This window comes from Antechinus flavipes, chromosome 2 (assembly GCF_016432865.1).
Source record: "Antechinus flavipes isolate AdamAnt ecotype Samford, QLD, Australia chromosome 2, AdamAnt_v2, whole genome shotgun sequence".
NCBI lineage: Eukaryota > Metazoa > Chordata > Mammalia > Dasyuromorphia > Dasyuridae > Antechinus > Antechinus flavipes.
The window spans coordinates 182,930,012-182,944,445 of record NC_067399.1 but is presented as its reverse complement, the minus strand read 5'-3'; the positions used below and the strand labels follow the sequence as shown (position 1 = coordinate 182,944,445).

The 14,434-nt window shown below is 32.2% G+C and overlaps 1 protein-coding gene across 1 annotated transcript in view; it reads right to left on the bottom strand.

Annotated features, from left to right (window-relative positions):
* CSMD1 (CUB and Sushi multiple domains 1) overlaps nucleotides 1–14,434 on the bottom strand; it is a 2,716,069-nt gene that overhangs the window by 699,792 nt on the left and 2,001,843 nt on the right. The gene's annotated exons all lie outside the window — the stretch shown is intronic.

Below are 14,434 nucleotides of genomic sequence, written 5' to 3'. Positions count from 1 at the left end.
ATTTTTAATTGAATGAAATATTGGGAATATTCTAAGTTGGGAAGGAGAGAATGAATGGATATAATTCTGAAAAATTCAGAAAATTCAGAAAAGAAATTGTCCCACACCCCCAATACACAAACACATAATGTGGAACATGGAAAGAATAATTGACTGATGAAGGGTCAGTTTTTGGACTTCTAGGTGTGGAACCAGGATAATTGAGCAAAGCCAGGAAGCTGTTTGAGCTCTCCCAGCTTCCCTCAAAAACCAAAACAAAACAAACAATAAAAACAGACATGAACTGAACAAAATCTGATGGAATGGAACCACTCTCCAGCTCAAGATAAATTGTAATAACTTCAGGAAAGGTCAGTCTCATTGGGATGAAAAAAGTGTTCAGCCCAGCTCAAATAAACTCTGGGAAAGACAGTGAGAGGATCTTAACCATAGCAAATCAGCAACTAAGACCCTCAATTTGGACTCAGTAGAGAAGCAAATCAGTGGGGCAGTTTCTAGTCCCAAATCAGAAGGCAAACTGGGAAACCAGGCTATTTCCTGAAAAGAGAAAGCAAATATACCCCTTGCAAACACAAAGGTCCCCTGTGTTCAAAGTCACGGCTCAGAGCTGCACAGGAAGCTAGGACAGTGCCTCATTTACCCCGGGAAAAGAGCTCAACCACAAAAGTTTAAAAAAAAAAGAAGGAAATACAAAAGAAAAGGAAAGAAAATGAGCAAGAAACAGAAAAGAAAAGAACCTTGACCATAAAAAGCTACATAATAATCGGGAAGAGTGATATGAATTGTTCTCAAACACAAAGAGACTTATTGGAAGTGCTCATAAAACACTTTAAAAGGCAAATAAGAGAGGAAGAAGAAAAAATGAGAAAAGAAATGAGAGGTGTTCATGTTCCAAGCAACAGGTTGGAAAAAAGAAGAAAAAAATTGCCTGAGGAAAACAACTCCCTAAAAAGTAGAATTAACCAAATAGAAAAAAAAAAAGATACAAAAGATAACTGAAGAAAATCACATATTAAAACCTATAACAGAGCAAATAGAAGCTAATGATTCTGTCTGCAAAATCAAACAAACTAAAAAAAAAAAAAAAAAAGAAAAATGAAAGAAAAATGTTAAATATCTCATTGGAAAAAAAAAAAGCTGACCTGGAAAATAGATTTAAAAGAGACAATTTAAAAATCATTGGCCTACCTGAAGGCCAAAAAAAGAGCATGGATAACATTCTTTAAGAGATCATTGCCCCAAGGAAAATTGCCCCAATATTCTAAAAACAGAGGGAAATACTCACTGAAAGAATCCATCAATCACCTCTGGAAAGAACACAAGGAAAACCTCAAGGAACATTGCTGTGAAACTATAAACTACGACTTCAAGATAAAAAACACTGCAAGCTTCCAGACAAAAATAATTCAAATATCTAGGAGCAACAGTCAGGATAATCCAGGATCTGGTGGCTTCTAAAATAAGGGATCAGAAGGTCTGGAATACCATATTTCAGAAGGCAAAGGACCTAGAATTACAACCAAGAATTGCCCAGATTAATATGAGGAAATAAATTACTTAAATAGTCCCATTTTAGAAAAAAGAAATTGAACAAGTTATTTATGAATTCCCTAAAAAAAAAAAAAATCTATAGAGCCAGGTGGATTCACAAGTGAATTCTATCAAATATTTAAAGGATAATTAATTCCAATACTGAGTAAGCTATAAAAATAGGTAAAAAAGGAGTCCTGCCAAATTTCTTCTATGATATAAATATGGGTACTGGTTCCTAAACCAGAAAGAGCCAAAACAGAGAAAGAAAATTACAGACCAATCTCCTTACTGAATATTGATGCAAAATTTTTAAATAAAATATTATCAAAGAGAAGACTGCAACTTCTCAAAAAAATACATTATGACCAAGTGGGATTTATACCAGAAATGAGGGCTGGTTCATTATCAGGAAAACTATTATCATAATTGATCATATCAACAACAAAATCAATAGATTACATGATAATCTCAATAGATGCAGATAAAACTTTTGACAAAATACAGTACCAATTACTATTAAAAACACTAGAAATCATAAAGATAAATGAAGCTTTACTTAAAATAATAAGCAGTATCTATCTAAAACCAACAGCAAGCATTATTTATAAAGATAAAAATCTGGACGCATTCCTGATAAGATCAAAAGTCAAACAAGGATGCCCATTATCACCACTATTATTCAACATTGTACTAGAAATGTTGGCTATAGCAATAAGAAAAGAAAAAAAATAAAATAAAGGAAGTAGAATAAGCAATAAGGAAATGAAATTATCATTCTTTGCAAATGATATGATGATGTAATCAGAGAATCCTAGAAAATCATCCAAAAACCAACAGGAAACAAATCACAATTTTAGCAAAGTTGCAAGATATAAATAAACCCACACAAATGACCATTTCTATATTTTACTGACAATGACCATAAGCAAGAGATAGAAAGAGAAAATTCCACTTAATGTCTACTTGCCAACACAAACCCAAGAACTTTATAAAAACAATTACAAAACACTTCACACACAAATAAGGTCAGATCTAAACAATTTGAAAAATTTCAATTGTTCAGGGGTATGGTGAGCTAATATAATAAAAATGACAACTCTATTTAAATTGATCTACTTTTTCATATCAATCAAACTGTCAAAGTATAATTTTATAGAACTTGAAAAATAACAATTTGTCTGGAAGAAGAAAATATCAAGATTATCAAGGGAATTAATGAAAAAAAAATTCAAAGGATGGTGACTTAGCAGTACCAAACTTAAAATTATATTATAAAGCAGCACTCACCAAAACCATTTGTACTGGCTAAGAAATAGGATGGTGGATCAGTGGAATAGATTAGATACACAAAACACAATAATCAAGACCTATAATAAACCCCCAATCTCTAGCTTCAGGAATAAAAATTCACTCTTTGATAAAAATTTCTGGGAAAACTGGAATATATATACATATGTATATACAGTTGAGGCAATTGGGATTAAGTGACTTGCCCTCAGTCATAGTCATACAGCTAGGAATTGTTAAGTGTCTGAGGCCAGATTTGAATTCAGGTTTTCCTGAATTCAGGGCTGGTGTTCTATCCACTGTGCTACCCAGCTACCCTCGAAAATAATATTTTACAAATTTGGCATAGATATACTTCTATTACCCTTTACCAAATAAGGTCAAAATAGATACATGATTTGGCATAACAGATAACAATATAAACAAATTAGGAGACACCAAGGAATAATTTACCTATCAGATCTTTAGAGAAGGGAAGAATTTAGAACCAAAGAAGAACTAGAAAACATTATGAAAGGCAAAATGGCTAACTTTGATTACATTAAATTAAATAGTTTTTTGCACAAACAAAACCAACAGAAAAAATTATTAAGAGGGAAAAATAAAGCTGGGAAAAAATCTTTACATCCAGTATTTCTGATAAAGGTCTCATTTCTAAAATATATAAAGAACTGTGTCAAATTTATAAGAATACAAGTCATTTCCCAATTGATAAATGGTCAAAGGATATGAAACAATTTTCAGATGACAAAATGAAATCCATCAATAGTCATGAAAAAATACTCTAAATCACTATTGACTAGAAAAATGCAAATTAAAACAAATCTTCGATACCACTGCATATCTCTCACATTGGCTAAGATGACAGGAAAAGATAATAATAAAAGTTGGAGGGGATGTATAATAACTGGGACACTAATGCATTGTTGGTGGAGCTGTGAAATGATCCAACCATTCTGGATATCAATCTGGAACTATACCCAAAGGCTATAAAACTCTGCATAATCCTTTGATTCAGTAGTGCAATTACTGGGTCTGTATCCCAAAGAAATCTTAAAGAATATTAAAGGACCCATATGTGCAAAACTGTTTGTAGCAGCTCTTTTTGTGGAAGCAAAGAATTGGAAAATTGGTTGATGCCCATTTGGGGAATGGCTGAACAAGTTGTGGTATGTGAAGAGAATGGAAATACTGATACTGTTCTATAAAAATGATGAACAAGCTGATTTTAGAAAGGCTTTGAAAGATTTGCATGAACTAACACTGAGTGAAACAAGTAGAATCAGGAATACATTTAACACAATAACAGCAAGAATAGGAATTAGTTCCTGGCAACACCCTTTCCTTAGACTCTGAAAGAAATAGGATAGGAGCCCAAGAACTCTGGAAATAACGTTGCCCCTCAAACCTCTAACTCTGCTGCTATAGACAATATCTAAGAGTTTATAGATTTGAGTGCAAATTTTCTTTGGTTGATATTTCTACTCTGAACATGTATATAGTTTGATATTTTATATATCGTTAATACTCCATAATTAAAAGTCATATTTCTAAAAATATATAGTCAGCTAGAACAATGTGTCTTAAACTGTAGGTCACAATCACATAAAGGGTCATGTAACTGAATGTGAGTGTCATAAAATCATGATTTATTATCAGTGAATGTTTGATTTATATACCTATTTCATATATATTTTTACCCATGGTCATTTAAAAAATTTACAAGTGCAGATATTAAACCGATTCTTATGATAGATGAATTAATATTATTATTTAGCTAGCATTTATGTTGCACTTTTAAATTAAATGGTGCACAATTTAAATTTTAAAATTTTCAAAATCACAGACATTGTGATTTTATCCTTACAACAACTCTAGTAGGTAAGTACAATTATTATTCAGTCCACCTCCAATTCCCAAATTGCAAAAGAATAAACAGCAACAGTGGTTAAATCATTCATTCAGGGTCACACAGTAAATATCAGAAGCTATATTTACTCTCATTTGTTCCTAATTCCAGGTCCATGTTTTCCCCTCTTCCATTTAGTTGCTTGTAAGAATTTATTGTTTCTAATTATCAATAATAATAATTATTAATAGTAACAATAAGGGGACAGTTAAAATGAAGTAGATTTCATCTAAATATGCAGAACTTTCTAATAATTATAGCTATACAAAATGGAATAAATTGTCTTGTGAGATAAATTGATGTGCCTCTGTCATTGGACATTTTAAAAAATATCTAGGTGTTAGAGGCAAATCCTACAATTGGTTTCTTTTGCTTAATTATTTCTCCTTGTGATGAAGGAGGAATTTATTACTAGGTGATTGGGATGTAAAATCAAAACAAGACAAAAATCATTTATTAAATATTTACTTTTTAAAAACGAAAAAATTCGTGCCTCTTTCCTCAAAGCATATTACCTTAAATTTAACCAATCTTAGAGCAGTATCTCCCTTTAACAACTCAATTATATTTCTAAATTATGCAAAGAAATTTGACATTTAAAATTATTATATTAAAGATATTCTCATTCTGATGGAAGGAGAAGATATTCATAGATACACTGGTGGCTAATTCACTGTTGCTGTTTGTTCTTTTGCAATTTGGGAGTTGGGGGTGGACGGAATAATAATAGTACTTACTCCCAGAGTTGTAAGGATAAAAAGAATTTAAGAAATACATCAATCAATAAATCAGCAAGCAATTTGTAAACATCAATTATGTGTCAGGCACCGAAATAAGTGCCAAGGATATTCAGAACTTTGCGTAGATTTTATATGAAGGAATTATGATGAAATACAGACTAGAAGTGCAGTTAATTAACATTATTAATATTAATTATTAACATATTTGATATCAGAAAATATGTTATAATAATTAGAGTTGTGCAAAATTGGGATTATTTGCCTCAGAAATAGCAGAGGATGGATATCTTGTCAGGTATATTGATGTGAAAAATTCTTTCAGATATGAGGAGGAATAAAGGAGTAACTGATATCCCATCCAATTCTAAATTTTGTGATTATCTACAACAAAATATGATTCCCGATTTCAAGGAGTTTGTAATCTAGCAAAATAAATTTGACAGCTTTCTAAGTAGCTATAATCTAAAAAAAATTTAATCCCCTCAAAAATTTGTCATTTCATATTATGGGTGATTTTTTTTTCACTTAGGCTATCCATAATTTCTTCTGAACCAAGGAAGATAATTTGATAAATTGCTGTGGTCAAAACAGAAAAATGGGGAGGGAGTGAGAGAAAGATACAGAGAGAGAGAGAGAGAGAGAGAGAAGGAAAGGGAGAGGGAGAGAGAGAGAGAGAGAGAGAAGAAGACAGATAGAGAGACAGAGAGAGAGAGACAGAGGGAGAGACAGAGAAAGAAGGAAAGGGAAGGAAGGGAAAGAGAGATGAATGAAAGAGTAAATAAATAATAACCATTGTTTGGGGAAGAATCTTCTGGATATGTCTGAATTTAATTAGGTATACACTTATTATCTGTACTAATACAATGAATTGTCCTGGGTTATTATTAAGAGTTTGGGCTCCTCTGACATAAACTTCCAGAAATTAGGGTCATTGCTATACTGTGGTGATATACATGAACATTGCTTTAAGAGGAGTTCAAATCCCACATTTGCTGCTTTCTTCCGTGTAATCCTGCGCTACTCATTTCACCTCTCTGGGCCTCAATTTCCTCTTCTAAAAAATGATATTAGAATCAATGACCACAAAAATGGATTCTAAATTGTGATTCAATGATTCAAAAAATGCAAAATATCTTGTAGTAAGTGCATAAGAGGAATAAAAACAAAGTGTCATGATGTTTTTGAGTAAGGAAAGGTTACTTCCAGATGGAGAATAAAGTAAGTCTTCATAGAAAACATGATATTTATATTTGGCTTAAAAGACTCAATAGGATTTTGACTATTGGAAATGTAGAGGTACATTGTAAAAAAAGTCTATTCAAGGGACAATATAGTTTGGCTGTAGTATAGAATAAATCACAAGTGCTAGTGTGAAATAAATCTTAAAAAGTAACTATCGAGGACTTGATCCAAGATTAATTTGGACTTTACTCAGTGGGTTTTGGGGAATCATTCCACATTTTTACACCGGAGCCCAATATGACAAGAGGTCTGGTTGAGGAAAATTGATCTCACAACACTGTAGAATGTATTACAGGGGAAAAACATTTTAAAGGCAGGAAGCCTAATCAGAACACTACTGATAACATACAGGTAAAAACACAGTAAAGGTTTGAATTGGGTAGGAGAAAATAGGAAATATGTGGGCAATTTTGTGGTGCCATTCTGAAGGACTTGGAGATAAATTAGTATGGGGGTGAAAGAAAGGAAATAATTAATAGTAATTTAAAGGTTTCAAGGTTAGGTGACTGGAACATTCAGTGAGCCATGAAAACTAGAAACTAGTTGACTTTAAGTTTTAAATGAGATATCTATGATAACACTCTCCTGGGGATTTTGAGTTTAAGGCTTGCTGATTAAACTTATCACTGTATTAGAAAGAAAAAAAAACTTGTTGATTTCTTAAGAGTTCCTTAGAGTCTATAAATTCAGACTGCTAAAGCGAGACTCACTGTATATTTTCTCACTCTTTGGAGAACTATAAAAATTGCCAAAGCATTGTTCAAATCTCATTTGAACTAACACCTAATAGCAAATTTTGGTAATAATATCACTTTGACATTTTGTTATTATCAACTTTAGTCATTTTAAAACCAGTATGTAGATCACTAAAGATTTGTATTTTATCAGCATCACTTTGTAGTCACAAGAGACTCACTATAAAGCAACTCTAAAAATCCAACTAACATATATTAAAAATGAATCATTTGTTCCCTGAAATCTAGTGACAAAATGTTTAGTAATTTCACACTTTATGTTGATCTATTTGGGTGTTTGTGTATATACACATATAAATACACATATCTACATACATATATACATATGAGCAGTTCAAAAGATAGATGTGACCCGAGGGGCTCTAGCTGTGCTGATTTGATAGGGGCTTTGTGTTTGACTTGTAAAAGAGCTGAAATAATCTTGAGGGTAAATATTAGAAATAAAAAACTTTCAACACTTCCCTAAGGTGAAAGTCTATGCAGCTCTTATAAGTCAATGGAGAATTGGGAGATGGAAATAGTAGTTCATAAAAGAGCCTAGCAGCTGTTGTCAGTAGCTCTTATGGGAAATATCAAATGGCAGATTCAGAGACAGAGTAGTGTTCTAGTGGTGTTTTAGGCCTAAAGAGCATTATTTGTCCAATTATGTGTTTTTCCATATGCCCCTGTGTTTGTGGAGGGATTTTACTAATATTTACATTGTTAATCTGTTTAATTAAAAAACTTTTTTTTTGAATCAATGAATTTCAATGTTTGCATAGGTTAAAAAAATTGGATGAGATATTATGAGTTTTGATTTTAAAGAGATGTTGTCCCAAGGCAAATTTTGAACATGAATATAGCTTTCAGGAGCCCAGTTTTGAAGAGGAAGTGACCACAAATATGTATGTTTTTAGTTTTCTTTTAAAATTATCTTTTCATTCTATTTAGTCAATTTCCATATTGAAGTCCTTTGATTCATCATTATGATAAAAAGGTAATCATAGGTTCTCAAAATTTATGCTACAAAACCCAAGACCTGGTAACACAACCAAACTTTAATAAAAAAGATTAGAGAATCAAATTAAAAGATATTGAAGCCCTCTTCTCTGAGCACAAGACTGATAAATTTCAGAGGTTTACCATAAAAGCAGATATTTTAAAATATTTGTCCATGAAACACTTGTATCACAACAGCTGCATAAAATAGGAAGGACCTAATTGCTTTGTTATTAGCTAGTTAGATCTCCTATCCTATACCTGAGAAGCCAATAATTTTTTACCCACATGAAATTTCTGTTTAGTACACTGTACTCATAGTTCTATCCTGTTAAGATGTTTTGGTATATGAACTCTATGATCAGTTAATAATTTTGTCCCTTTGGAATAGGAATGGGAAGGTAAGCGTATTATAGAGCTATTCATTATTTACCTAAGGGGAATAAGACTGATACTGCTAGAAGGTGTGTGTACTTTTTAAATCATTGATATTTTGAATTATTGAATACTTATTTTATTTGCCTTGCTAAATTGGGAACCCCCTTGAGGGCTTTAGCGGAGTGCACCAGGATCCATTTTTGGCCCAGTGCAATTTGACATTTAATTGATAAAACAGATGAAAGCAGAGATGACATACTAAAGTTGAGAAGAATTTTTAACTCACTGAATCAAAGAAAGTATACAAAAACAACTTAATAGGATAGAACTATGAGCTCAGTTTACTAAATTGAAATTTAACAGTGATAAATACATAGTCTTACATATGGATTAAAAAATTCAACTAAACAAATATGGAATGGAGGAGATGACAATGCAGTAATAGCAATAGGGCACTTTTTGTGGGGTGTTGTAATAGAAGTGTGTTTTTTTAAATTATGTTTTATTTTCATTTTTTTCCCTTTTTATTGTTTTTATTTTTTCTGATTATACATGTACTTTAATTAAAAAAATACACATTACTTTGTGAATCACATTGGGAGAGAAAAATTAGAATGAAAGGGAAAAGCCAAAAAAGAAAAAAGAACTGAAGAAAAAGAAAAAAAAAGTGAACATAGCATGTGTTGATTTATACTCAGTCTCCATATACAAGTGTTTAATGGACTATGATGTATTATTTAAAAGTCATTCATTAAATAATCTAATTATTATTATTATACTAACTCCTCGTAGAGTCTGCAGTCCAGGAGTGTTCTTTACCATTTAGTTAGAGTACTCCAAAAACAAAAGGGAACCATAATAAATTTTGAGATAGGGAAGTTATATATTCATATTAATTCATTAAAATTGATCTAGTGGCTAGAGGAAAGATAGTTTTGATGGGGCAAAAAGTATAGATACCAAGCTCTGTTAAAGGATTATTTTCACAGCATAGGCCAATTATAATGAGGATTTTTATTAGAGTGCTGGCAGGAGAAATATGAAGCATTTTAAAAGCATAGGAAAAGATGTAAAATAACTAAAGCCCCTCAGAGGGCTTCTTAACAATTGTGGCTAAAGAGTTTGAAATTAGAATTATTTTGTGTGTTGAATATATTTTAAAAATTATTAAATAGTTAAATATAGATTTAAAACAAAAAGAATACTTTGTTGAAATGATACTGTGATACAATATTATTGAGATAAAATTATTATATAATTATACTTTAAACATTTGAAAACTTGGTAGTAGAGTATTTCAAAACCACAGCCAATATGACTTTAAGAACTTGGTGTGAGGAGGGAGAGAGGGAAGGGGAAGGAAACTTTATGTTCGAATCTATTTTACAATGGGCACATTTTTTTTTTTTTTTAAGATATAGACTTCATCTTCCTTGTAAGTAAAAACATTTTCATTGTTGTTTAATTGTTTTCAGTCATGTCTAACTCTTCATGACCCTCTTTGGGCTTTTCTAAGAAGATACTGGAGTGGTTTGCCATTTTCTTCTCCAGCTCATTTTATAGATAAAAAAACTGAGGCAAATAGAGTATGATTTGCCAAAGGTTATGCAACTAGCAAGTGTCCTGATCTTTTTGGCTGAATGCCTCACATTATACAGTGTGTCACCTAGATGCCCAAGTTAAATCAAAGAACTGAAAAGTATTTAAAGTTTATAATAACAAAATAAAAATTTTAATAATTCATAGATTGAAAGCTGGAATCTAGTACAACTCCCTGATTTTACAGAAGAGGAAATTGAATCAGGAAGTAACTTGCTCAATGCCCCAAACTAGTAAATAGTGGATGTGAAATAAAAGCAACCAACTATTATCAATAACACTATATTGTTAAACTAATCTTTAATTCAACAACCCATAAAAATCCATCCTTCTCTTTTTCCTTCCCTGTCTCCCTCCTTTCCCTCTCCTTTCTTTCTGGCTCCCAATTACCTATTAAATTAATAGTATTACCTACATTTTAAAAATTAAAAAATGCATCTTAAAGAATTTAGATGACTTGCTCACTTAGCAAGTAACAAAGTTTGGACTGGAACTGACATCTCAAGTCCAGCTCACTAAACTCTGGGTAAGATAGCATCCTTAGCTTGGTTTTCTATAATGTTGTTCTCACTTGCCTTTTAAGCTTTATCTTACAGGGAAATCACTCTATTTTAATGGAAAGAGAATACTGGAATCAGAGGACCTTGGTACATATATAGATCTAATGATTCCTAGATGTCTGATCATAATTTCCTCATCTGTAAAGGCAGAGAAAGAACAAGATGACTTCCATAATGTTCGCTTTCATCTCTTGATTTGATCATAAAGCCAATTATTCCCTGAACTATGCTTGTGCTTAATTGTTAGTAAATTTTTGTTCATGCCAGCTCCACTTCCTAGAATATTCACCTTTCCAAATCTTAATAATTTATTCTTCCAGTGCCAGATTAAATAGTTCATCTGCTCCATGAATTCTCTTGTCATTTTCCTATAGATTACTCTCTTTTTCTTCTTTTACAGCAATTACTATCCAAACAGGCCATTATCAGGAGCGAACACTGCTGCAGTGGTGAAAAAAAAAAAAAAAGTAATGCAATCTGAGGTTGCATTAATAGTAGGTAAAGCCTTCAGATCAAGGGCTGTGCAAGGTCACACTTCATCTATAGAGGAATTATATCTAAGCATTCATGTGCCCCAGGCAATACTGGGAAATTACAGTCATAGTGGGTCACTATCAGTGAAAGCTTTGAGTCAGCACTGTAACCAACAATATAATTTATTACAAAATAAATACCCATGTGTAATACACAACAGATTTTTATTATATCAAAAACATGTGTATCCAATTGTGTTCCTCATTCCTCTTCCTTAGTGTTTATCTGTTATATGTCCTACCCTAAGTCCTGACACTGATCTGAAGGATTGTGTTTCACTGTAGCTACCCCATTTTAAGAAATATTTACATATTGAAGGGAAAACCTGGGTGGTGAAAGGTCTGAAGACCAGGTCATTTAAAGAGAAACTCCTAAAACTTGGAATGTTTGCACAAATGAAGAGATATAAAAGATTAGTGATTTTCAAATAATAACTTTCATATAACATTATTTTCTATTCTTCCAGTAGTCCTACTAGGAAGAGAAGAGATTTTCTTCATTTTATAGATAGTAATACTGAAGATTAAGTAAAATCAGTGAGCACTTATTTAATGTGTCAGGCACTATACTAAACTCTGAAGATCAGAGTTTTAACTGACTCATCTATGTTTATATAACTTTAAGATGACTAGAATCCGAGTCTGATAATTCTTATTGCAAGGATATTTCTATCCTTGTACTTCATATTTCAAGGTGACAGAAAAAACAAGATCATGCCCATGTGAGCAAAAGCATAGGGTCTTTTTCAATGTATGACTTCTCCAATGTGCAGTTCAGCTGGGCAAATAGCTATAACTTTGGTCTGATACTGGAATGGCTGTCCTTCCCTCTTATGCTGCACTTCCCCATTCTGTATAATAGAAACATTGTTACAGTGGAAAGCATACTTCAAAAGGCTTAGAAAAGGACTTTGATAATCAACTTGTCCAATCCCTAATTTTATAGAAAACAAAACAAGAGTCACATGGAGGAAGGCACTTGCCAAAGATCACACAAGAATTTGAGTAGAGATTCTCTGATTCCAAGTCGACAACTCTTTTCACCATGCTATATTCTCTGATAATCCTGATCCTTTCTTCTAGGCTTGCTGGTCAGTGTTTCTCCTAAGAATCTGTTTATGTGCTATAGGCAGACTCCTACAGTAGCCAAGTAATTATCAGGTATATCTCACCTATCTTGTCTGGTAATGGCCCCCCAAATCATATGTCTGTGGGAATTTGTCATGCTTTCTGTTCCCCTAGTCAAACAGTTTTTCCCTCACTGGGTTTTCTCTGTAGAATTGAGGAGAACAAGTGAAATCAAGTCATGACTGTCAAAAACAATTCATATTTCTATATTATTATAATATTTAATAGACCTTTTTTCTCACAACAACCCTGTGAAATATGTGACATGACAATTAATATCCCTATTTCACAGATAGGAAATTAGGTCACAAAAAGCTTAAGTGATTAAGCCCATAATCACATGGTTACTAAGAGTTATAACTGGCATTCAAACCCAATCTCCAGATTCCAAAATATCACATTGTGCTACACCACATTATCTGTCAATACATCTGGAAAGGGAAGACTAGTGGTGATTGTCTTCTTTCTACTAAACCATTTCAGCTTACACATAAACTGCCGAAGTTGGAGATTCATGTCTGTTGTCTGATGGAGGATACATATTATCATAGAAGAATTAGCATATGAAAGAGTAATTTTATATCCTGCCCACTACAGCCAATGGGGTGAATACTACAGAGACATCACTCACTATATTTTAACTCAATATAATTCCTAACATTAATGGTATCTAAAAATTACTGTCTTAGCATGTAGTGAACTTCACAACAGTATGAATGGTTAGAGAGAGCCCAGATGTCTGTCAGGGATTTTGTAGTGGTGATTTTTGTACTGGATAGGACTAAATGTACATTGTTTCCTTCTAACTTAAATATTTTATGAGTCTATGTATTAATTTTATAATATAAGATTTATGTAGTACTTTAAAGTTTGCAAAGTCCTTCACATGTTTTATCTCATTTGATCTTCATGACAATCTTAGAAAATAGGTGTTATTATTGTCCTAATTATAAAGATAAAAAAAATAGAGGCTAGAGTCACTTTCTAAGGTCATATAGCAAAATAAATAACTGAAGCTGGATTCAAATTTTGATCTTGATATCAAGATTCTATCTTCTATGCTAGTTATTATATATATTTTTTGTATTACATCCCTTAATGCTGGCAAAGAGTAGGAGGTCCTCAAAAATAATTTACTGATTGAATTCAAATACAAATGATCCAACTTTTTAAAGGATTGTTATGATAAGTAAATATTACAATTTCCTCCCCCTTGGGACATTTTGCTTTTTTCAACAGTTTACTGAAATTTTGTTACAACATTTCCAAGAACATCTCAATTTGATCAGTCACCTATTAAGTTTTTCAGTATTTTTTAAGAGTTAAAATTGTGAGACTGAGAACAGAGGAAAGCATCATTTACTGTCTACTGTATAGTGAGATTTATCATAATATATGTTTTTCTACCATGTTAAGGGTGGGAAAGTGTTTCAGATACATTATCTCACTTGAACCTCACAAAGACTTGACAATGCAAGTATTACAGTTATTATTATACCAATTTTATAGATAAGGAAACTGTAGATCAGATAAGTAAAATAACTTGAGAGCCCACAGTTACATAAAGTGGAAGGATTTTCATCCTCATGCTTACAGAAATAAGAGCCTTGTTGTGGTAGTCCTGTTCTTGTTCAGGCAGTATGAATATGATAAAGAACCCTCCTGCCTCCATGGTCAGCCCTTTTTCCTTTACACTTGTTATGTAAAGAATTGAGATTTGGAATTGAAGAAACTTAATTCAAATCCTAGCTACATTATAATTAATGGATACATGACTTAATCTCTCTTGGCC